The sequence below is a fragment of the Diceros bicornis genome, chromosome 31 (assembly GCF_020826845.1).
Source record: "Diceros bicornis minor isolate mBicDic1 chromosome 31, mDicBic1.mat.cur, whole genome shotgun sequence".
NCBI lineage: Eukaryota > Metazoa > Chordata > Mammalia > Perissodactyla > Rhinocerotidae > Diceros > Diceros bicornis.
The window spans coordinates 25,230,899-25,252,584 of NC_080770.1; the positions used below are offsets into that span (position 1 = coordinate 25,230,899).

Sequence of the window (21,686 nt, forward strand, 5' to 3'; positions counted from 1 at the left end):
ATCTGTTTTCTCGGTGGAGGGGGAGGCTCCAGGGGCGGCAGGAGCCAGCAGATCCTTGTGCCAGAGCCCCGGGTGCAGGCTGGAAAGGAGCTAATGACTCGATGTTCCGTGCTCAAAGCCCCCTGCTCTCCCATCTCCCCCATCTTCCCCTGGGTCTCTGTGAAGGAGAGAAAAAAGAATCATAAAAAGCCCCCTCTTTGCTCCTGGCCAGTCTCTCAGCTTCTGCCTGGGTTTAAGCCTTGGAAACAAAGGCTGACCCCCGGGGGCACGTGGCCGGCAGAGGGGAGCAACAGTAATTAACGATCTCTCAGCCTCTTCTGTGTGTTATCTACCTGCCCAGCAGGCTCCATCTGGGTGGGGTATGGGCAACACAGCCCCCTCTTCTAGATGGGAGTGAGCACTTAATTGCAGGTGATCAGGATTGGGGGGGGGGGCGTCTTTATTCCTCTCCAGATCCCAGAGACCCGGAGGGTGACTTTTGAGAAGGAAAAATCAAGGCAGCAGAAGTGAGGTGTGGATGAGCCCCGGTGTCTGCACGCAGGCGGCCTGCCTGCTCCCGGTTCGTCCCCCTGCTGGCCGCCCTCTGGGTTTACAAGGATCCACAGTGAACTTAGTCACCGCAGGTGAGCTCCTTGAGGTAAGATTATGTCATTCATCCTCATAAGCCTAATCTAGCAGAGAAGATAAAATCATTCAAATAACCATTGTAAGGGGTAAAAAGTGGTCATTAATGAAGTGCTATTAGATAACAGGAAGGAGGGACTAAGCCTGGGAGGTCGGGAGGGCTTCCTGGAGGAGGTGGAAGGTAATGCCCTTGGGATCCAGGCAGCTAGAGTCAAATGAGGAGTAATTATCTAAAGCCACCATTTGCTGCATGCCAGCATGGAGCTAGGAGATTTACTTAGTCTCTAAACATTAAACGAATCCAGCAAGTAGTCTTATTATTCCACTTTACAGATGAAGGAATGGGGCTCAGAGAGGTTAAGCTACTTGCCCAAGGTCACCAAGCCAACAAGAAGGAAAGCCAGGATTTGAACCCAGGTCCGTGTGTCCAACCAGGCCCCTGCCCTGTCCCCTGAGTCATGGACTGCCAGGCACAGAGGTGAACACTAAGAGGCTGGCAGTGGAGCTCCAAGTGGGGAGAGAGCGCCTCTGTTGGACTCTCTGGACTTCTCCAGCAGGACCAGGGAGCGGTCGACAGACTGTGTACATAAGCACAGTGATGTCCAGGTCTGGATCTGGGGGCCTGCTTGTTCCAAAGCCAAGTTCGGGGGTCCCCAGGGCCTGGGGGAGGGACTTGAAAGCAAGGGCAAAGAAACGTGACAACCCTCGTCAGCAGCAGTGTGCCATGAAGTCCTGACATCTTTCCCTGGGGCCACATCTTTTGTCTGAGTCAGAGCTCTGAGCACAGAGCATCTTTTCATCGGTTCCCGAGGCAGGAGATGGCCTTTCAACAGGTCTGACGGGGCGGGACATCGGGGTTCCCAGAGGATCGCTCCTGCTTTTCTGCCTCCCGCACTCTAAGCCAGAGTCCAAACCAATGTCTGGTGGACCATAGGTCCGTTGGCCTAACACAGCAGTAGCACAGCAGCATTTAAAATTTTTTCCTTTAAATTATGAATTAGTTGGCAATATTTAACAATTTGGAAATATTCCTAAAAATCTGAGTTTTCAACTTTTTTTAAATTTCACAAGATCTGAAAATACTGGAGCTGCAAAGCAGCTTCTCTCTTTAGATGGAGTACGTGTTGAAGTTTACCACAGTCCCCACCGCTCCCTGGTGTCTCCCAGACAATACAGTTGTGGTTTAAATGCCCATTATCATTGTGCCTGGGCTGCTGGTTGGTTGGTTTGTTGGTTTGTCACTCAACCTGCTCACTTCTCTGTGTCAGCTGCCTGGCACACGTCGGAATATGAGTGATCCCTGGTCTGAGCCCCCTTGGCCTCAGTTTCCTCACCTATAACGTACAGATGACCTTCCCTCCTAAAGTCAAAGAAGATAATGAACATGAATGTGACCAGACTATGGCTGGTGCCTAACTGATGCTCAATAAATATTTCCCCTTCCCTTTCCTGTCTGGCTAAACTGGCCCAGCCATTCATTCTCCAATCAGCAAATAAATATTGAGTAACACCTTTATGTGCAAGTATGTGCAAGTCACTGGGATGCGATGGTGAGCAAATGGATGTGGTCCTTGCCCCCATGGCACTCATCGACTATGATTAAATAAATAATCCAGCAAATCAATCTGTAATTTCAGTTTGAAATATGTGCACGAAGGCAATAAGTAAAGTGGAATGAGGGACAAGAGGAAGGGCTCCCCCAGGAGGGGGATCTGAGCTGAACACTGAAGGATGAGAGGGACCTGCCAAGTGCAGGGGGCTGGACCAGCGTTCTAAACAGAGGGAACAGCCTGTGCGTGGCCCCAAGGCAAGAAAGGGTTCACACTGTCCTAGTAACTGAAGTGAGGCTGGGGTGGATGGGGGGGTGGGTGAGGGGAAGGGGGTGATGTGACCTGGTGAGGAGGACAGGGGCAGACGGTCAAAAGGAGTGAGGATTTTATTCTAAGGGCAGCGGGAGCACAGAACGCTGGGAGAGGCTTTGTTGATCCAAATTGCCTTTTTGAAAACATCTGGGCTGTAAAACAACAATAAGATACTGCTCCAGACCTATTATAGTCCAAAAATCCAAACCTACTCAAATCCAAAAAACTGATACCACCAAATGCTGGTGAGGATGTGGAGCAACGGGAATTCTCATTCATTGCAGGTGGGAGTGCAAAGTGGTTCAGCCACTTTGGAAGACAGTTTGGCAGTTTCTTACAAAACTAAAAATAGACTTACTATATGATCCAGCAACCACACTGCTTGGTATTTACCCAAATGAACTGAAAACTTGTGGCCACAAAAAACCTGCACAGGAATGTTTACAGCAGCTTTACGCATGATCATCATCACGAAAAAACTGGAAGCAACCAAGATGTCCTTCAACGGGACACAAATAGGATAAACAAACTGTGGTACATCTATTTGATGGAATATTATTCAGCAATAAAAAGAGATAGTTATCAAGCCATGAAGACACAAGCAAGAACCCTAAATGCACATCGCTTAGTCAAAGAAGCTGGTCTGAAAAGGCTACATACTGTATGATTCTAACTTACTACATTCCAGAAAAGGCAAAACTATAGAGACAGCAAAAAGATCAGTGGTTGCCAGGGGTTAGGAGGTGAGAGGGGGGGAATGAACAGGCGGAGCACAGTGGATTTTCAGGGCTGTGAAACTATTCTTTAGGATACAGTCATGACGGACAGTGTCATTATACATTCGTTACAACTCATAGAACGTACACCACCAAGAGTGAGCCCTAATGTAGACTATGGACTCTAGTTAATAACACTGGATCAATAGTGGCTCATCAATTGTAAAAAACGTTCCACAATAACACAAGATGTAAACAATACAGGAAACTGTGTATGTGTGTTGCAGGGAGTGTTTGGGAACTCTGTACTTTCTGATCAAATTTTTTGTAAACCTAAAACTGCTCTAAAAAAAATAAAGTCTATAAATTTAAAAATAAACATACATTTAAAAAATGTCTGGGCTCTAGTGGAGAGACTGGATTAGTGGGAGGGGCCAGAGCGGAGGCGGGGAGACCAGTTCAAGGGAGACCAGTCGTCCAGGTGGGAGATCGTGGTGGCTTCAGTGAGGGTGGTGATGGGGAGAAGGGGTGGATTCAAGAGTTATTTAGGAGGCAAAGCGGACAGGACCTGTGATGTGCTGGATGTGGGGGGATGAAGGAGGGAGAGTGAAGGAAGGTTCCCTTGTTGCCGTCTTGGACAACGGGTGGGCGGAGGCTCCATTCACTGAGGTCGGGCTGCAGAGGGGAGAATGGGATGGGGGAAGGAAGCTGCAAAGTCAGTAGGGAGCCTGTGGGAAATCCAGACACTGGGGATTCGGGAACGGAGTCTAGGAAAGAAGTCTAGCTAGAAATTCCGGAACCTTCCTCCTATGGAAGTGGGCTCACGTTTGTCAATTCAATTCAGCCAGATTTTCCGGGACCCCGCCTCAGAGCATACGGCTTTGTGGATTCATCCATGGTGACGTCAGCCCTGGAAAGGCCTTGAGGACCTACCTCCCCATCCCCCTACAGATCAGGAAACTGAGTCCCGGGGAAATCAGGAGAATTGCCCAAGACCCTCCAGCCAGCCATGGCGGGGTGGTCACGGGGTCCCACCTCTCCATCTTCTTCCACAAGAGCCCACACTGCCCTTTCCCCGTGCGCCCGTCCCCAGTCCCCCCGCACACGTTCTCTTGAGCACACCCATGAGCTTCCCGGCTGGAGAGATCTTCCGTAGTGCTGGGAAACGTGGGGATGGGTCTCTTGAGCGGTATTCTAAGTCACATGCGGTCGGGGAGACCATGTTTTGAAAGGTGGATAATTTTAGCCTGAGTTCAGGCCGAGGCTGTGACAATGAAGAAAGATGGCAAAGCTGAACCCCACGCGGGGTCAGCACAGACGCGCGGAGTCCAGGACTCAGGATAAGCCATCATGAGGAGGGAGGCGCAGAAACTGGGACAGGTGGATGGAGCGGGAGACAAGCTGCGTGGAGGGCCCAGGAGGGGGACGGAAGCAGCGCAAAGGATCAGGAAGCCCTTCTCTCCAGATGCTGGCACGCTGGCCGGACGATGCGGGCAGGGCTGGACAGACGGCAGGGTCGGTTACTGCATCACTAACTCTCACTCCTCGCGTGTTTCCCGCTGTTTGATCCCACATTCCCAGAGCACCAGGCCTTGATTCTGCCTCCCTTCTTTCCCTCCTCACTTCTCCTCGAGGAGTCCCATCCCGTGACTTCTGGAGATTCAGAGCAGGGGAGACGGGAGGCACACGAGACGTTCATCGTCTAATTCAACTCTCCCACCCGTCTTTCCATTTCACAGATGAGGAGACTGAGGTGCAGAGTCACAGGGCTTCAGTCTCGGCGCAGAGCCCAGAGCCAGATCTCAGATGCCAGGTGGCTGCTCCTTTCTCTCCCCACCCCACCCCCCAACATGAGTTCATCATCAAAGCCATTTAAGACATGAGCCCTCCAGGGGCGAGGCCCCTCCTGAGCTCTAGGGTCATGTGGCCATGGTGCCCGAGGCCAGTTGGTCTTGGTCCATCTATGGGCTTCCCACACTGGCATCCCTGTCTTGTGTTACGTTACATCAGGGACCTAGAAGAGCAACCCCAGAGCCTGGAGGTCCCAGGATGAGGCCGGAGGTCAGATTATGGCAGCCAGCTGGGGAAACCATCAGGCCCCCTGGAGAGGTTAAAGGGGAGCAGTGACCTGGGGGGAGGACCACAGTCTCAGAGCTGGCTGGTCACCCCCACGACTCCAGCCCAGCCCAGAGGGCCCAGTCACTGAGGCAAGGCCCTTGCAAACTAAAGGCTCTGGGGCAGGCCACAAATGGAAGCACCAAGAGTCCAGGCATCTTCAGGCGTGGAAGAAAAGACCCTCCCAAGCAGGGAAGGCTCTGGCCAGCTGGGTGCAAGAGCCTGAAGGGCAGAGGGAGCGAAAAAAGGCACATGGGACAAATGACATTACGCAGAGAGTAAAACCACGCCCTTCCCCCCCCACCCCGGACTCCCAGAGCACCTCCCCCACTACGGCTGACTCACACTCTGCTCCGAATACAAGCACCTGTGTGTCCAGCCACAGGTCACCTTCAGAGGTAGGCCTACAGCATGAAGAGCTCTGACTTTGGAGCCAGACGTTTCTGATTTCAAATCCCGGCTCTGCCACCTACTAGCTGTGTGACCTCAGGCAAGGTACTTAACCACTCTGGGCATCAGTTTCCTCATCTCTAAACCGAGTGAGAAGAGAGGAGGCACGCAAAGTCCTGAGCGCACAGCAAGCTAAGGTGCTAACATTGGTGATCACTGCAGGCGGCAGACACGAACAATCTGAAAACGCCTGTAGCGGTGGATGCAAACTTTTTTTAGCCCTCCCTGTTCCAGGAAAGCCCTTCTTTCTACTCTCGCCCGCTTTGTGGTAACAAGGGTTTACATCCCCTATCTCGCATCGTCTTTCCTCTAGCTTGTTAAGGTAGATTTTATCGCTGTTCCACTTTAATGATGGGAAACAGAGGCTGAGAGAGGAGAAGCTTCTGGCCCAAACTGACAGCCAAGAGGGGCGCAGAGTGAGGGCACCTGCCCTGGTCCCCAAGGCCGCCTTGTCTCGCGGGTGCTCTAAGACACGCCCCGAGCAAGCACACAGCTCTAAACAGACTGATGGAAAAATAAGCCTAGCAGGGTCTCTGTTGTAAAAACCGGGGAAGCCTGAAAACCCACGCGACGGCTTTGTAAAAGAATACGGGCCCCGGGTGACATGACAACAGACAACCCACCTGATGAGTTTCTACCAGGCTCAAGGGCTGATCCAGAGACATTCCGGAAACCTGTAACGAGACAGCAGCCCCTGACTCCTGTTTCCAGCTCAAGTCCACCAGGAGGCCCCCACAGGGTGGGGTTCCTCATGGGCACATCGACTCAGGCAAGACGGACCTTGTCTTGGAGGGTCACCCTCCACTGGGGCCTGAGAAGCCGGCAGTCGGGCACCCTGAGTGGGGAAGGATTCCAAAAGGAGGGGGGACCCAGTGAGAAGCTCGAGGGTGCTGGAGTCACGCAGCCCAGGCTCCCACGCAGCCGCCCACTTCCTGGTGATGGGAACTGGGCCACTCACCTCCCAGGCTGGGCCTCAGTGCCCTCCTCTGCGAAATGGGGATAACAGCCCTACCTCAGAGGGTGTCCCAAGGATTAAAGGATCACAGGGTACCTGTAAAAGCTCCCACAACGGTTTCTGGCACATGGAAGGTGCTGGATAAACATCGGCCCGCCACCTGACTGCCTGCAGGAGCCCTTTGGTTTGGAATCAGATAGAGATGAACAAAAAGGGAACTCTTCGGCCACCTTTGACATTCAGGAGGCAGCAAGGGCACTGGGATCAGAACACCCTGGCCTCCCAGCGCAGGCCCTGACCGGAGCCCCGCCCAAGGGGTGGTCGATGGCTACATCCTCAGCACCACTCCTATCCCTTGGGCACCCTCCTGTTGCTTGTCTGGCCACACTGACCTGTAAGGGTCTGCTTGGTGTTTGTGTCCAGGACCAGAGAAGGGTTTATGGAGGACAGGGGCGGGTGGACGCTGATTTTTATATTCCTAGCACAGAGCAAAGCCTTTGGCACCCAGCTGGTGCTGATAAATGTCTATGGTAGGAATGAATGAATGAATGAATGAATGATAGCAGTGTCCCTGGGGAAGCACGGACACTCAGTCTTTGCTCAGGCTTCTCCTGAAATGGAATAATTATCTCAAACAATAACATCATGATAAAAGCAGCAGGAAGCCCAGCCCTTGTTTACAGAGAAGGCTCCTCGCTGGGGGCCTCCGGAATCCCAGGCACAGACCCTTGGGCCCTGGGCTTTATCTCGTGCTTTCTCCTTCCTCCCATTGTCCGGCCTGGCTTCCCACAGCCCCAGGCCAAGGCTGGCTTTGTTTGGAGGTCAGGGGGCCCCGACTGCCCCAGAGGTACAGGGCAGAGCAGAAGGGCCCATTCCCCTCCTGGGGAAGCATTCCTTCTGGATCTTTCCCAGGGACCCTCCCCCTCATGCTTAGTTTCCTCAGAGACACTGAGGCCACCACAGCCCCTGTCCCTGCCCCCATCCCCAGCTGGCCGGTGGTCAGAGGCCCCCAAAGAAGCCACCTGATTAGCCAAAGTGGGGAGTAGATAACAAATGACGACACCAAGTAAGCAACCAGGACCAATCACTTAGACTGCTAAATAAAGACTATTAGGAGGGGCGTGGAGTGAGGGGCACCGTCCATCCTCCCTACAGAGGGGACAAAACCGTGGAGGAAAGAATGCAGAAGCACAGGAGCCTGGGGATTGCTCAGAACTCAGTTCAACTCACGGAGACTTGGAGCCTTAACTCCACCCCCCAGCTGTGATGGCGAGGCTGAGGGAAGATCCTGGAAAGCAGGAGGTAGGGGGGACGGGTGGGGGTCAGGACCAAGCCTCGTGTTTTAGCAGATTTACAGCAGCTGTTCTCAGGGACCGGCAAGAAACAAGCCCCGGGGTCCTGGTCTTCCGTGAGTGACACGGAAAGACCCACCTCCGAGTGGCTGACCTCTTTCTCCTCCTCCTCTTCCTCCCCGCTCCATCTGCCTGACTCAGATGAGCTCCTCTGATTGTGGCCGAGTGATGTAAAATGCTGAAGACAAAAATCGCTCCCAGCAATATCGATTCTGTTCATTCCTAAATCGAGAGCTTCCATCTCTGATGATGTAATGAAGGGGGAGATGACGTGGAGACTCACAGCAGCAGCTCCCATTTACTGAGGCCAACCGGATGCCCGGAGCGTCTTCCTAATCCTTGTAGCTACTCAGGGAGGATTTCACGACGACTCAGCAAGTTGAGAAGCCTACCCAATGTCACAGCCAGTGAGTGGAAGAGGAGCTCCAACTCAGCTCCACCTGCTTGTGCCAACCCCTGGCTCCCTTAATCCCCTCAACTGGGTCCACGGGACTTAATATCATACATTCAGGGAAACTGCGGCCCAGATCAATGATTTCTCTCTTTTGCCCCCAGGAGCGGGGCCCTGGTCTTTATATGAGGTCTGACATTTTCCCAGAGTTAGACTGTGTCCCCTCAGACAGGAACTACATTTCCCAGCCTCCTTTGCACCTCTGTGGTCATGTGACTCATTCTCACCAATGGGAGACGGGTGAGGTGAGCCCTTCCAGGCCAATGAGATGAGGAAGCAGGAGCCCTCTCTCCCTCTTCTTCCTCCTTCCATGGTGAACTTAGAAGCCACCTGTTGAAGACGGAAGGAACTAGGGACCCCAAGGACTGTACGGACAGCTGTCCTCCACTTTCACTGAGCTGTTGCTGAGTGAGAAATAAATGTGCATTGTGTTAAGCTGCTGAGATCCAGGGCTGACCACTTACAGCACCCCACTTACAGCACCCAGCGCTGCCTTAACCAACACACTAGCCTTGGGGTCTCCATTATTTCCAACCGTCTCATCCACAACCATTCCTGAGAGTGCTGGGGAAGGCCCTGTCCACCCCAAGAGCTCAGAGAGAAGTTCGTTTATTACACGCACGGTTTGGAGTATCCTGATTCCTTGGAACCTCAGTTCCTGCATCAAATGGCCTCAGCTTTTAGGAACACAGCTGTCCACACAGTCTGTCTACACAGCTGACTCTTCTCACCCTCACTACTGTGTTGAGGGATCATTCAGCCTACTTCAAGAAATTTCTGTGGACACCTACTGTGTGCTAGACAATGTTCTAGAAGAGGAGATAAAGAAGAAACCATCCCTGGCCTTGAGAAACTTTCAATCCAGATAGGGTAGTATATCTCCATTTTTCAGAGGAGGAAACTGAGGCTCAGAAAAGGTAAGTATCTCAAATAACATAGCTGATTGGTGACATCCTGTCCACTGACCCAGCACAAGAATCACCTGAAAAAGATGATCAATGAAGACGATGTCCTCCACAAGGTTAAAACCTTAACATGAGCCTAACCCAGAATTCCCATATGAGGACAAAGAAAAGAAACAGAACCATTCCTGGTTCACCTTCTCTTCTACGTGATTTTATTATCTGTACTGTTCTAATGAAAAGTCAAGCCCTCTTCTTCATCCCCAAGGAGACCTAAGGAGATGTCTTGGTCTTAATTTTCACTCCATGCCAAATAGTCCAATATCATATTAGTCGAAATTACTTGACCTTAATCAAGGTGACACGCCTCTCTGTGCCTCGGTTTCCCCTCGTGTATAATGAAAGGGCTAAACTGGACGATTCCTCGGGCTCACTGCAGTCCTCCATGTCTGTGACTCTAGAATATTCTCTTGCTTATCAGACACTGGGAGCTGCCTTGCTTGTCCACCTGACCCTACTAATGAGCTAACATTTTATTGAGTGCTTATCTGATGCATCACAAAATTGAAGTTCTTTATCTGTCATAACAACCCTATGAAGTAGGTGCTATCATTTTATAGATGAGGATACGAAGATGCAGAGAATTTAAGTAATTTGCCCAAGGATGCACAGCAAGTGGCCAAACCAGGATTTGAACCCCAGCAGTCAAGCTCTCTCGAGCTATATGGGCACCTCCCACAGTCCCATCTATTCGCACACGGCTCTGCCCACAGCTCCTGAGGAGCGGACAGCAGACCACATGACCACGCCCACTTGCCACAGCTGATTGGACTAGGGAGGTCACCTGTGGCCAGGGCAGCCCCTCCTTGACCTTGGGAGTGTAAGGCGTGGCCTGGGCTGGAAGGCACTCAGGTTTGCACAGGGAGGCTCAGAGGGCACTGGCCAGTTGGCTGTGGGGAGCTGAACTGAAACCCGTGAGGACTCAGGTCCACTCACCAGATGCTCACGGTCACGTTAAATGAGCAGACCGTGTTAATCAAGGCAGGGAGAGCAATGAGCCACCCTGAGGAACCTGACCAGAGACAGAGAATTCCATAGATGGTTCTCTGGCTCCGGGAGCTCAGAGGTGCCCCATTTTTGGATTTCCTGGAACCCTGAATGCACCTTGACAGCCACCTCCCTTCATGGACCTAGTGCACGTGGCCCTCGATCCCCCATAAGGAGCTTGCCAAAACCAGAACCTCTGAGCAAATCGATTCCCCTTCTCCGTGCCAGACACCTTTGCAGGGTCTGACGGCACCTTTACAAACCAATATGCTCGTAATTAGTCAGCCACCGGCTCAGGCTCCGGACTTTTCTGTAATATAGAGATTTGTGCTGTCACAATATTTACTGTCACAGGATTTGACAAATAGAGCTCTGGTGTGAGAAACAGTCTGTATAAAAGGGAAAAAAAAGGCAAGAGAAAGAAGGCTTTTTTTCTTTTTTTCTAAAACCTTTCCAGCTCAAAATGGAAAAAGCAGAGTGCATAGCAGAGGGGAGAAAAGTCAATTAAATCACGATAATTACTTCCGCTGCCTCGCCCAAAAGCAGCATGAACATCTATTAATTAGGATTTCCATGTTGACTGTGGGCGTTTGACTTCAGCGAGGCTGCCTGTGTGCTAGGTAATCACGTTCTCCTGGAGAGAAATGTGTGAAAATATTTCCACCCTGACAATTAGCAGTTTTAAAGAACCCGACACACACACACACACACACACACACACGCACGCACGCACACACAGCGGGGTTCCCTGAGCCCCTGGGATTGGCATGAAATGCAGCAGTCTCTGCAGCCCCCACCTCCACCCCGCAGAAGTCAAGATGCCCCAACCCCACTCGTTATAATTCCCAGCTCCTCCCAGCTCTCTAATTAGCACTAAGATGCTTGTCAGGGGCGCACACTCCTGCACAGAAGCACACAACAGGAGCCTGAAGGAACCAGCAGGGTTATCTTGCCCAGACCCCTGCCTCTGGCCAGACCAGCTCAAACCACGCAAGAGAAGAGCCAGTCTAAAGGCGACATGGAAGGAAGGGCGTTCAGAACAAGCTGACTCCATCCTCAGAACCAGATTCACATTGAGAAACCAGAAGCTCTGGTGGTTTAGACATGAGCGAATGTTCCAAACGGTCCGTAAAACCTGGGGCTGAGATGATTCTCCCTGTTTAGACGGGCAAAGGCCCACAGTGTCTGCTCAGGGGAGGCCTGTCAGGTCCAACTGTGGAATATCAGGGTCAGGAGTGGTGTCAGAGACCATCTGGGCCACTCGGCAAATGGGGAAACTGAGGCTCAGGGAAGTCAGGCCGTGTGCTTTTAGCAGCAGGGCCAGGACTCAGGCCTCAGCCTCTTGAGCAGCCAGCGCCTGTCTAGAGACATTACAGAACATTCTGGGTCATATTATGTTATATATATCATATCAGTATGATAACTATTGCTCTGTAGAGCCTGGCACATACAAGAGGGTCAAGGGGGGATGGGGAGGCCCAGGGGGAGAGGGGGCTCCAGCTCTGCCCGGAGTGAAGTGGGCACCGGCTTCCCCTCTTGTTCTCAGACAAGAGAATGTGGGACCCTGGGCCAGCACCCCCTTTGACAAAGCCTGTGCCATCTCCCCACCTGCCCTGATCAGCTGGAAACAGAGAAGCCAGGCAGGGAGCTGAATGCTCTCTGGCCAGCTGGTGGGCCTGAGCCAGGAAATCCTCGGCCCTCGGGCCCCCGGCTCTCCCTGGCCTCCGAGCCGGGGGCAGAGGAAGGTTGGGGTCAGGGCCCAGCGGGGCTGCGTCCTGCAGGATGTATAGAAATAGCGTCCCCCGCACGGGCAGGGCGGCACGGGCAGGCTCACGGGGGGAAACGGGCTTTCCTGTCATTCACCGTCGGTTCTGCACCGGCCAAGTTAAACACCGGAGACTTGCCCACATCACATGCCTGGCCAGACACAAAATTTGGATATCCCGACTTGCAGGCTAGTGCTCCCTGCCCTCCTAGTGTAATAAATGCTTAAGGCTAAAAGGAACAGACATTAGCACTCAGCATGGAAAGAATCAAAGGTCTGCACACAGACTCGCTGCCTTCCTGGATATGTGAGCTCAGCCAGGGGACTCTGCTTTCTGGCCTCAGGCATCCCATCTACAAAGCAGGAACACCTGCAGGTACCTCTGGGGACCGCTGTCAAGCTGCATGCAAAGCAAAACCACATGGGGAAGTGCCTGGACCACAGCGGCCCAGGATGTGGATGCAGAGTCAGGTGGCCTGGTGAGACCTCGGCCCCTGGGCCTCATTTCCCCATCTGTGCAGTAGATGGGTGGGGACAGCCACCTCACAGGTGCTGCCCCTGAGGCACCTCTCGTCACACCTGGCACACAGCGATGCTCCCGAGCAGGAGCCGTGGTTGGTATGTGAGTCCTTCTGCACCTCGGTGGAAGCTTCAGCTGGACTTCCAAGTTTTCCCTCCCCCGTAATAGAATTACTCATCCACACCCTTCCCACGGCCTACAGGGGCAGTGACCGCCCACCCCTTGCCTTTGGGCCTGACCAGTGGGATGTCAGAGCAGAGGCATGGATGTCCCTGCATGGCTGGGAGGACCAGAGCGTAACATGTCTCAGTAGCCACTGCCCCTTCAGCCTGGGCCCCAGAAGAAACACCCATAGAGCAAACCAAAGACCCCCACAGCTGCCGGTCGGGGAGGACGAGAGACGCGTGGAGCAGAGTCAGACCCAATCTGTGGCTGGAGCTGCGAGCCCCAAGCCTGGGGTGCAGCCCAGCCCAGCCCAGCTGCAGCCGACCCACCGCCCTTGAACCTGAGAATACATGTGGCTTTAAGCCACTCAGCTTTGGGGTTCTTTGTTATGGGGCATTATTTTGGTGACAACTAATACAACTCCCATTGTCTATGAGAAAGAAAGGTTAAGTGACCCAGTCAAGCTCGGGATGCTGGCAGAGAGCTAAGCCAGGGCTGAAACCCAGGACGGCCCCTTTGGCATGCCCTCAGCATCCTCTCCAGCAGGCTGAGGCGGCCACGTTCACCAGGTTCTCCCGAGGGGTTGCCACGCAGGCCCGACACCCGCCCCTCTGGCCTCATACTTCCCTGAGGGGGCCTTCTTTAGAGAAGCCCCATCAGACGTGTCTGGGCCACTCCCCGCAGCTCTGGCACCAGAGCCCAGCCGGCCACAGGATCCCCTGCCCCAGAGGTCGCCCTCCCCTGGGCACTGATTTACAGCCCTCTCACGCTGCCTTGGCAGGGACAGACTGAGGTGAAATGGGGGAAGGGGAGAAGCAGACAGCAGTCCACCGCCCACACGCGAACAGCCGGCAGCCTGGGAGCCGGGCCCTCCTAGTAAACCTACACTCCCTTTGATCTGGGGGCAGAATCCCCCCGAGAAGCAGACCCGGGGGAGCAGGAGGGGACAGGAGACGCAGGCAGTCAGCATCAAGTCCTCACTGACTCAGTCCCCAAGGGATTCCATCGGAGCACAGCCCCCACTCGTGGGGCCTTCTCTGAGAAGGCAGCAGTTCCAGCAAACGGGGCACTGGTGTATGCAGCGAGCCGGGTTCCAGCCCTGGCTCTGGCCCTCACTGGGTGCCTGGCCAGAAATAAGCTCTCTGGGCCTCAAAACCTGCTGCAGGAGAAAAGACTCAAGACCCCCCCCCCAGGGTTCCTGTGAGGACTGCATGGGTTTTGAGCACCAGGGCCTGATGTAAACTCTAAGGCAGCTTAATACATTAGCCACTATGATTCTCTGATGTTGGTCTGTGCCCGGGGTGCACACAGCACTCAATTCTGAGGAACCAGAGGGGAAACTCACAGATGCTGAAGATACGCACAAGCACAAATGCATCCAGTGTGGGCTCCTGCCAATTTCAGTCCCAAGTCATCCAGGAACGGCACATGTGTGGCACGCATGCAACCGCCTTCTAATTCTCACCCGTGGCAGACATCGCTAATCGATTACAGCACTCTTTGCTGGTCACCCCAGAAGGGACCCTAGAATCGCTTCAGCCCAGGGCAGCTGCTATCACCGCTCTGAATCGGCACTAGCGATAAAACCTATTTACCATCCCTGGTCTAGTCCAGCGGTCTTGGTTTAGAGAGGAGCCCAGAGTGGGCAGCAGACTTGCCCCAGGTCACACAGGGAGGCATGACAGTAATGCAGGTCTCTAGATTCTGGTGCTTTCCCCACCTCACCAGCATTTTTCACACTGACACCGATTTGGTTTTCTGGACATACTGGGGGAAAGGAAGGGACTGGTCTTCCCTGTCTGTCCCCTCAGTCCCCGACATGCAAAGCCCAGGGGGACCCTCCATCCATCTCCTGCTCTGCCCCCCTCCCCCCAGCTTCCCCTGCTCCAGCCACCCAGCCCCCTTTATGGCCCTGGAACACGGATCCCGTTCCCACCTCGGTGCCCTAGCTGGCTCTGCCGCCTCCTGCCGTCCCCTGGCTGGGGGGCTCTCCAGCTCGGCTCTCGACTGCCCACTCCTGGAAGGGAAGCCTCCTCCATCACTCCGCCTGAAGTGGCTCCACCCCTCAGCCCATCATTCTGCTCCATCCTCTCCTTTATCTCCAGCGCGCTCTCCTAAGGTATGATCCACCAGCGTCACCACAGCATCCGCAGGGCCTAGGACGACCCCCAGCATTCATGTGGGCACCCCATAAATATTGGTTGAATGAACCCCATCAACCCTCAGACCCCCCTTTACACACACACACGCACACACACACGCACACGCACGCATGCACACAGACCCCAATGGCAGGAGATGCTACGTCAGCTGGGCAGGCCTCCACCCCACACCATAACTCTGTGGGAGCCCCCTCAAGTCCAGCCGCCCCTGCAGGGGGCTGGTCCGCGGTGGTCCTGGGGAATCAAGCCTCTGGCCTCTTCATTCTCAGTCACCTCCGGGAATGGGGATGGGTTTATTTTAGTCCCTTGGTTTCAGCCCCAAGATGGGTTGAAAAGGTCATTGAGATGATGGGAGAGACGCTCCCAGCCCCCAGTTCACCCCTCTCTGTGCCCAGATCATGTGGAAGTAGGTCCCAACTGTGGGGGGGGGAGCCCCCCAGAAGCGCTGCCCCCACATCACAGGCCAGAGCCCAGGAGGGCTTTCACTTCCACACTGGCCCAACCTCGGGCAGAACCCCAGAGTGCGGCCTCGGGGAGCCCCAGCCGCACGCCTGCCGAGCACCCTGGCCCCGGCTTTCTCTCCTGAGGGTCAGCAGATGCAGCCTCTGCGCCTGCTCTCGTCCCTTCCCTCCTCTCCACTCCTTACTCACCACCCCCGGCCCCACTCCGGAAACTTCCTGTCGCTGCTCCCCCACACCACGCCCACTTCCACCTCGAAACCTCGGCTCTGCCATTTCCTCTGTCTGGACTGTCCTTCTGCCCGTTCTTTGCATGGCCAGGTCTTCACACAAATGTCACCTCATCCGAGAGACACCTGCCTACCCCCACTGTCACTCTCTCACGTCATCCTGTGTCATTATCTTTGTACCACTTTCACTGCCAAAAATCATCTTATTTGCTCTAATTTTCCTTTTATCTGTCTGCCCCATCAGACTTTAAACCACACTAGGTGGTACCTTGTAGGCCCTGTTCATAGCTTGTATTCCCAACTGGCTGATCTATTGTAGTGGCTCAATAAACTATGGATGAATGAATGAATGAATGAATGATTCTACTGCTGGCTCCCTGTGGGATCCAGTCCTCCTAGATGGTATTTCTCTCTGAAGCCCCAGTACTAACCTGGGCACAGTGCATCGCATGGAACAGACACATGTGGAGTGTCATTCAACGAATGAGCTGTCTTGTTTACAGGGCCTCAGTTTCCCCGTCTGTAAAATGCAGCATTGGGACAAGTCAACACGCTCCAAACCCTGCGGCCAAGAACCCTCTGGAAGGGGCTCCACCTGCTGCTTCGCTGCTGCAGGCCTCAAACCAGCCAATGAGCAAACTCAAGACCAGGCAGCAAGTTTTCACGAGGCCGAGGGTCCTCCTTGTAAAGCCCTGTCCTTCCTATTTGGGGCGAGGAGGGGGCAAACCTTCCTTTTCCCATGAAATAATAGTGATGGGAGAGGGAAGCTGTCTTCAGTAACATCCTTATTCCGCAGCAGGAAGAGGTTGTCAACCGGTTACAGATGTCAGTCCTGACATTTTTTTTTTTTTAATTTTATTGGCAAAGGAAATGAAGCCTGGGACCTCCAGCCTGGTGCTCCGCTGACATGCCACAAACAATGAGGCATTTTCCACCGTACAGTGAAGAGTTAAACCGCCCGAGGACTCTTTCTTGGCTTTGTCTGTTTCCTATTTTGGGCTTCCTTTGAAAAAGTGGTTTATAAAATTTGACTATCTCTGAAGGATTTAGTTCCAAGGGCCCGTTCCCAGGGTCTCTGCATCCTTGACTCTTCTCTCCACATTTCAGCCCCTGTGTTGCTCAGGCTTTTCTCCAGGTCTGGGTGTACTTGCATCCAGGTGTGCAGAGCCAGGCTGGTGGATCCAGAGGACCCACCAGGCCTCCCCGGTGGCCTGCCAGTGGCCACTGCCTTCTGGCCACACACTCCTTCCTGGGCCTCTCAGAGCCAGGTTTTGTGCATCTTGCAAAACAAGGCAAAATAACAGCCCTTAAGGCGTATTTGCATGCATGCATCTGGGGCCCCAGAACTTTCTACGACCCCCATTTTTAGCCTCATTTAGAGACCCAGTAGCTTGTTCAAGGTCACACAGCAAGGAGAGGCGCAAAGCCAGTCCTTCGAGTTCCTTCTCCCAGCAGCGCCTGCTGAGCGGAAGTTGCAAGTGCCCTTTGGCAGCCTGTCCCGGACGTGAGAAACGCAAGCCTGTCTCCAATTTACTCACCCTGCGCTCATAACTCCTGGGTGTTGAGCGCTGGGGCTGCGCCAGGCACTGGAGTACATTAGCTCACCGCACCAAGGCTGCGTGTGTCATGATCCCCACTTTCCCCTGTGGAAGCCAAGGCGCAGAGAGGTTCTGTGAGCTGCCCACGATCACAGAGGAATCATAAGTGGCCGAGCCGAGACGAGGACCCCCATCTGCTCCAAGCACACCCTCTTTCCTTTGTGTCTGTCCTCAAGTCGTGGCCGCAGGCCCCTGCCCACAGGGCGTTCAGCTGGCCTTTCTCTGCATAGGTTCATCTCTCTAGAGGCAGCTTGGCTGAGCCACTGTCCTGCAGAAAAAGGGAAGGCCAGGCTGCTGAGGCCAGGAGCGGACTGGCAGGGCTGGAAAATCTGGGGCTTGGAGATGCAAACCTTCAGGGCCACTCTGTGGGAGTGAGGGAGCCGAGCACAGAGGGATGGCAGGCTCCTGCGAGGTGCGGGGTTTGGGGGGCTCTGAACGGGCAGGCCTGGTGCTGCAGAGGGACATGGCTGCGCTCTGCCATTAACTCATTAACTCACACACGCAGAGTATCCATCTCTGTCACAGAGCGAAATGAGTCATTCGTGCCCTTCTGCAAGCTCTGTGTGTGTGTGTGTGTGTGCGCGCGCGCGCGCGCACGTGCCTGTACACTGACAGGTCCTCGCATTCCCAGGAACCCGAGGGTCCCGCTGGTGCCAAGAGCAGCAGCATCACTGGGCTGGGGGCTGCCCGTGGCGTCCCCCCACCCCCCAGATACCCACTTTGGCTAAGAACCACCAGCCCCTCCTCCAGCCCAGTGAAGCTGCTTCATGAGCCCGGCCCGTGCCTTAACGATAATGACGCCCCACAGCCTTGGGGGTGGGGTCGGTGGGCAGGCAGCTGGAGAATCGGTCCTGCCATCTGCTGAGCTCCCATTTCCCGTGGGCCTCCTGTCCTACCTCTCTGAGCTGGGACTGGCTGGCGCCGCAGGACACAAGAGCCAGAGTGAGCGCCACTCCCCACCGAAGGCGGACCCTAACTTCCCCCTAACTTAGAACCCCTTAGGCTGTATGGAATACGGCATCATCAGCTGTCAGCTGACACACACACACACACACACACACCCCAGAGACTCAGAGCAGCCTAACCTCAGCACGCACCACTCACCTGGTCTGAAATACCCCGTGTTTGCCCAGGCTGGACCCTCGCTGGGAACACCAGCCCCACCTTCTCCACCAGGCAAACGGCTCCCCATCCTCTAGGCACCAGATCAGGGGGTCACTCGCTGTGAAGATGGGCCCCCACCCCCCATCACTTTGCTGCGACTCCCCCGTCTTCAGCAGCACGTGGCACCCCCTCTGTGATTCCGTTTATTTGCATGCTTATCATCCCCACTGGACTGCCCTCCGTGAGAGCAGAGGAGTCATTTAGCTGAGCCCCAGCATCTACGGTACATCAGACACCGGAAATGTCTGTAGCCCGAGGAAGGAAAGGGCATAGTAACAACAGTCACAGAACGGAGCCCCTAAGATGCACCGGGCACCCGGCTAAGCACACTGCAAGCTCAAGTTCATTTCATGGTTACTGGACTCTCACAAGGGAACTGAGGCCCAGAGAGGTTAAGTCATTTATCCAAGGTCACACAGCCAGGAAGTGGCCAAGTGGGGATTTGAACCTAGCCCTGCAGATCTGCAAAGGACATGCTCTTTGCCTGGTTAGGCCTGCCTGGCCATGGAGGACAGAAGACCTCCAGCCCGGAGGCCCACCTGGGGAGACCTGGGAGGCTCGTTTTGATTAATTACTGAGGGCGGCGTGTCCACGAGGTGCAGCAGGGAAAAACAGGTGGATGGCAGCACATGGTGTTGCTGGCCCTGCCCGCTCACGGGGTTGACCGGGACAGCCGTCGTCCCGGGAGGTGAGCTGGCCCTTCTCTCCTTCTGCGGCCTCCTTACTTCATCCACGGCAGCCGGCTTCCTTAAGGAGCTTGTCAGCACATCAAAACAGTGTGTGATTCACTCACTGAACAAATATTTTCAGAACCCCAAACTTGACACTTGGGGCTAAAGAAAATGTCTTTTAAAAAGCATAAAAAATGGTACGTGCCATCAAGGAGCCTATCACTAGAAGACTAATTGTGCTTGTGCTTCTGACTCTGTTTTGGAGCCTAATTGTGGCCTGGGCCTCCCTCTCCCCCTCTCTTTTCTCACATCCTTCGAATGGGGCTAAGAGCCTTACGGAGGCAGTCAAAGATCCCAAACATCAGATTATGTCAATAAACATCAACAGAGACACAATCTCCCAGTTGGACAGCACCCAGCAGAGAAGCGGTGGACACAGGGTGAGGAGGCTCAGGAGTGTGCGTGCGTGTGTGTGTGTGTGTGTGTGTGTGTGTGTAAAACTCCAATTACTGACTAGGGAAGGGGAGGTATTTAAACTGCATTTGATGAACAGGAAGTCCGTTATTCTGGGGGATGAGACAGATATTAACCAAATTCTTTAATTATAAATGCCTGCTGGTTTACTAATACTAAGAAATGACAGGGCCACACGCATCTGCCTGTTCCTTTAAACTTTAAGGAAAGTGGTATAGACCGAAAATTTGAAATTAGGTATTCAAACAAGTACACGCATGCTCATAGCCGCACTATTCACAATAACCAAAAGGTGGAAACAACCCAAATGTCCATCAACAGAGGAATGGAGAAACAACTCGTGGTCTACCCATACGATGGAATACTATTCAGCCATAGAAAGCAGTGAAATACTGATCATGCTACAACATGGATTAACCTCTAAAACATCAGCTATGATTCCATTTAAATGAAATATCCAAAATAGGTAAATGCACAGAGAAAGAAGGCAGACTGATGCGCTGGGGGAAGAGGAGAATGGAGAGAAACTGCTCTCTGGAGATGGCGTCTTACCGTGGAATGACGGAAACGTTTTAGAACTAGAGGTGGTTGGACAAATTGTGAATGAACTGAATACCACTGAATTGTTCACTTTATTTTTTTTTTTTTTTTGGTGAGGAAGATCAGCCCTGTGCAAACATCTGCCAATCCTCCTCTTTTTTTTTTTTTTGCTGAGGAAGACTGGCCCTGGGCTAACATCCACGCCCATCTTCCTCCACTTTATATGGGACGCTGCCACAGCATGGCTTGCCAAGCGGTGCGTCAGTGCGCACCCAGGATCCGAACCGGCGAACCCCGGGCCGCCACAGCGGAATGCGCACACTTAACCACTTGCGCCACCGGGCCTGCCCCCGAATTGTTCACTTTAAATGGCTAATTTTATGTTATGTAAATTTCACCTTGATAAATTTTTTAAAAAAGAAAAAATAATTTAAGGAAAATCGGAGCTTTCCCGAGGATGTGAAGGCGGCAGGGTGACTGACGAGCCAGGGGCCCTGGGTCTGTCTGCCCTTGCTCGCTCTCTCTCTAACCCCGGGACCTAAGGCATCACTTCCGTGTTCTCTCAGCCTCGGTTTCCTCTTCTGGAGAATGGGGCCTCGCCGAGCTGTCTGCGGGTCCAGCAGGTGCTGGATGGGAAAGAGGTTTTGAAAACGTAAGCTGCAGTAAGCTAACATTTACTGAGGACTTAGGGGCTGAGTCACTGCGCTGAGTGCTTTTCACTGTGTATCTCATTTAATCCACATAACAAACCCATTTTACAGAAGAGGAACCTTACAGAGTTAAGGAACATCAGAGGTAGAGCTGATATCAACCCCGGGCTGCTGGAAGCATAGTGCACACCGCCTGGCCCGCAGCGTACGCGCTACCATCGCTCAGGAGAGCTGGCTAATGCCGTGCTCAGCGCATCTCGACATAAACACCGGCGGCAACCCCCTGCAGATTCATGAGCCCACATCTGCTCCACACTTGTGTTCAGCATCAAGCCAGGAGATGGGTCATTCTGCCCTACGTCTCACCGACCGGCTGCATTGACAGGCCCGTGGCTCTGTGCTTCTAAATGGCTTCTTCCTGATTTCTTGACCCTCACTGATGTGAATTTCCCTGAAAGTGAACTTCAAATTCAAACCCTTTTGTTACAAAAACAACACTATTGAACACTCTCCACATGCCAAGTGCCATGCTGGGTCTTAGGGATGCAGAACTGAGTCAGCCCAAGCCCTAGCTTCGAAGAGCTCACAGTGGAGATAAATGAGAAAATAAATGAGTACTCTCAAGTATTATAAACTCAGCGACAGACGTCTGCTCAAGGTATGCTGGGTGTGTGTCAAAGTCACAGGCAACTCAGTGTGGTATGGTGTTAAGAAGGCAGACTCTGGTTCTAATCCTGCTTCGAGCACAGATGAGCTGTGTGACCTTCGGCAAGTCACCTAACCTCTCTGTGCCTCATTTGTAAAACAAAGCAAAT

General features: G+C 53.5%; 1 protein-coding gene across 7 annotated transcripts in view; it reads right to left on the reverse strand.

Annotated features, from left to right (window-relative positions):
* TSPAN18 (tetraspanin 18) overlaps nucleotides 1-21,686 on the reverse strand; it is a 183,872-nt gene that overhangs the window by 84,518 nt on the left and 77,668 nt on the right. The window contains exon 1 of one of the 7 annotated variants that reach the window (XM_058527097.1): nucleotides 6,819-6,914. The exons of 5 other annotated variants lie outside the window; for them this stretch is intronic. The gene's annotated coding sequence lies outside the window, so the exon portion shown is untranslated. Of the gene's footprint in view, nucleotides 1-6,390; nucleotides 6,447-6,818; nucleotides 6,915-21,686 lie in introns of those variants that run through there. One more of the 7 variants, XM_058527098.1, reaches the window with a different exon arrangement.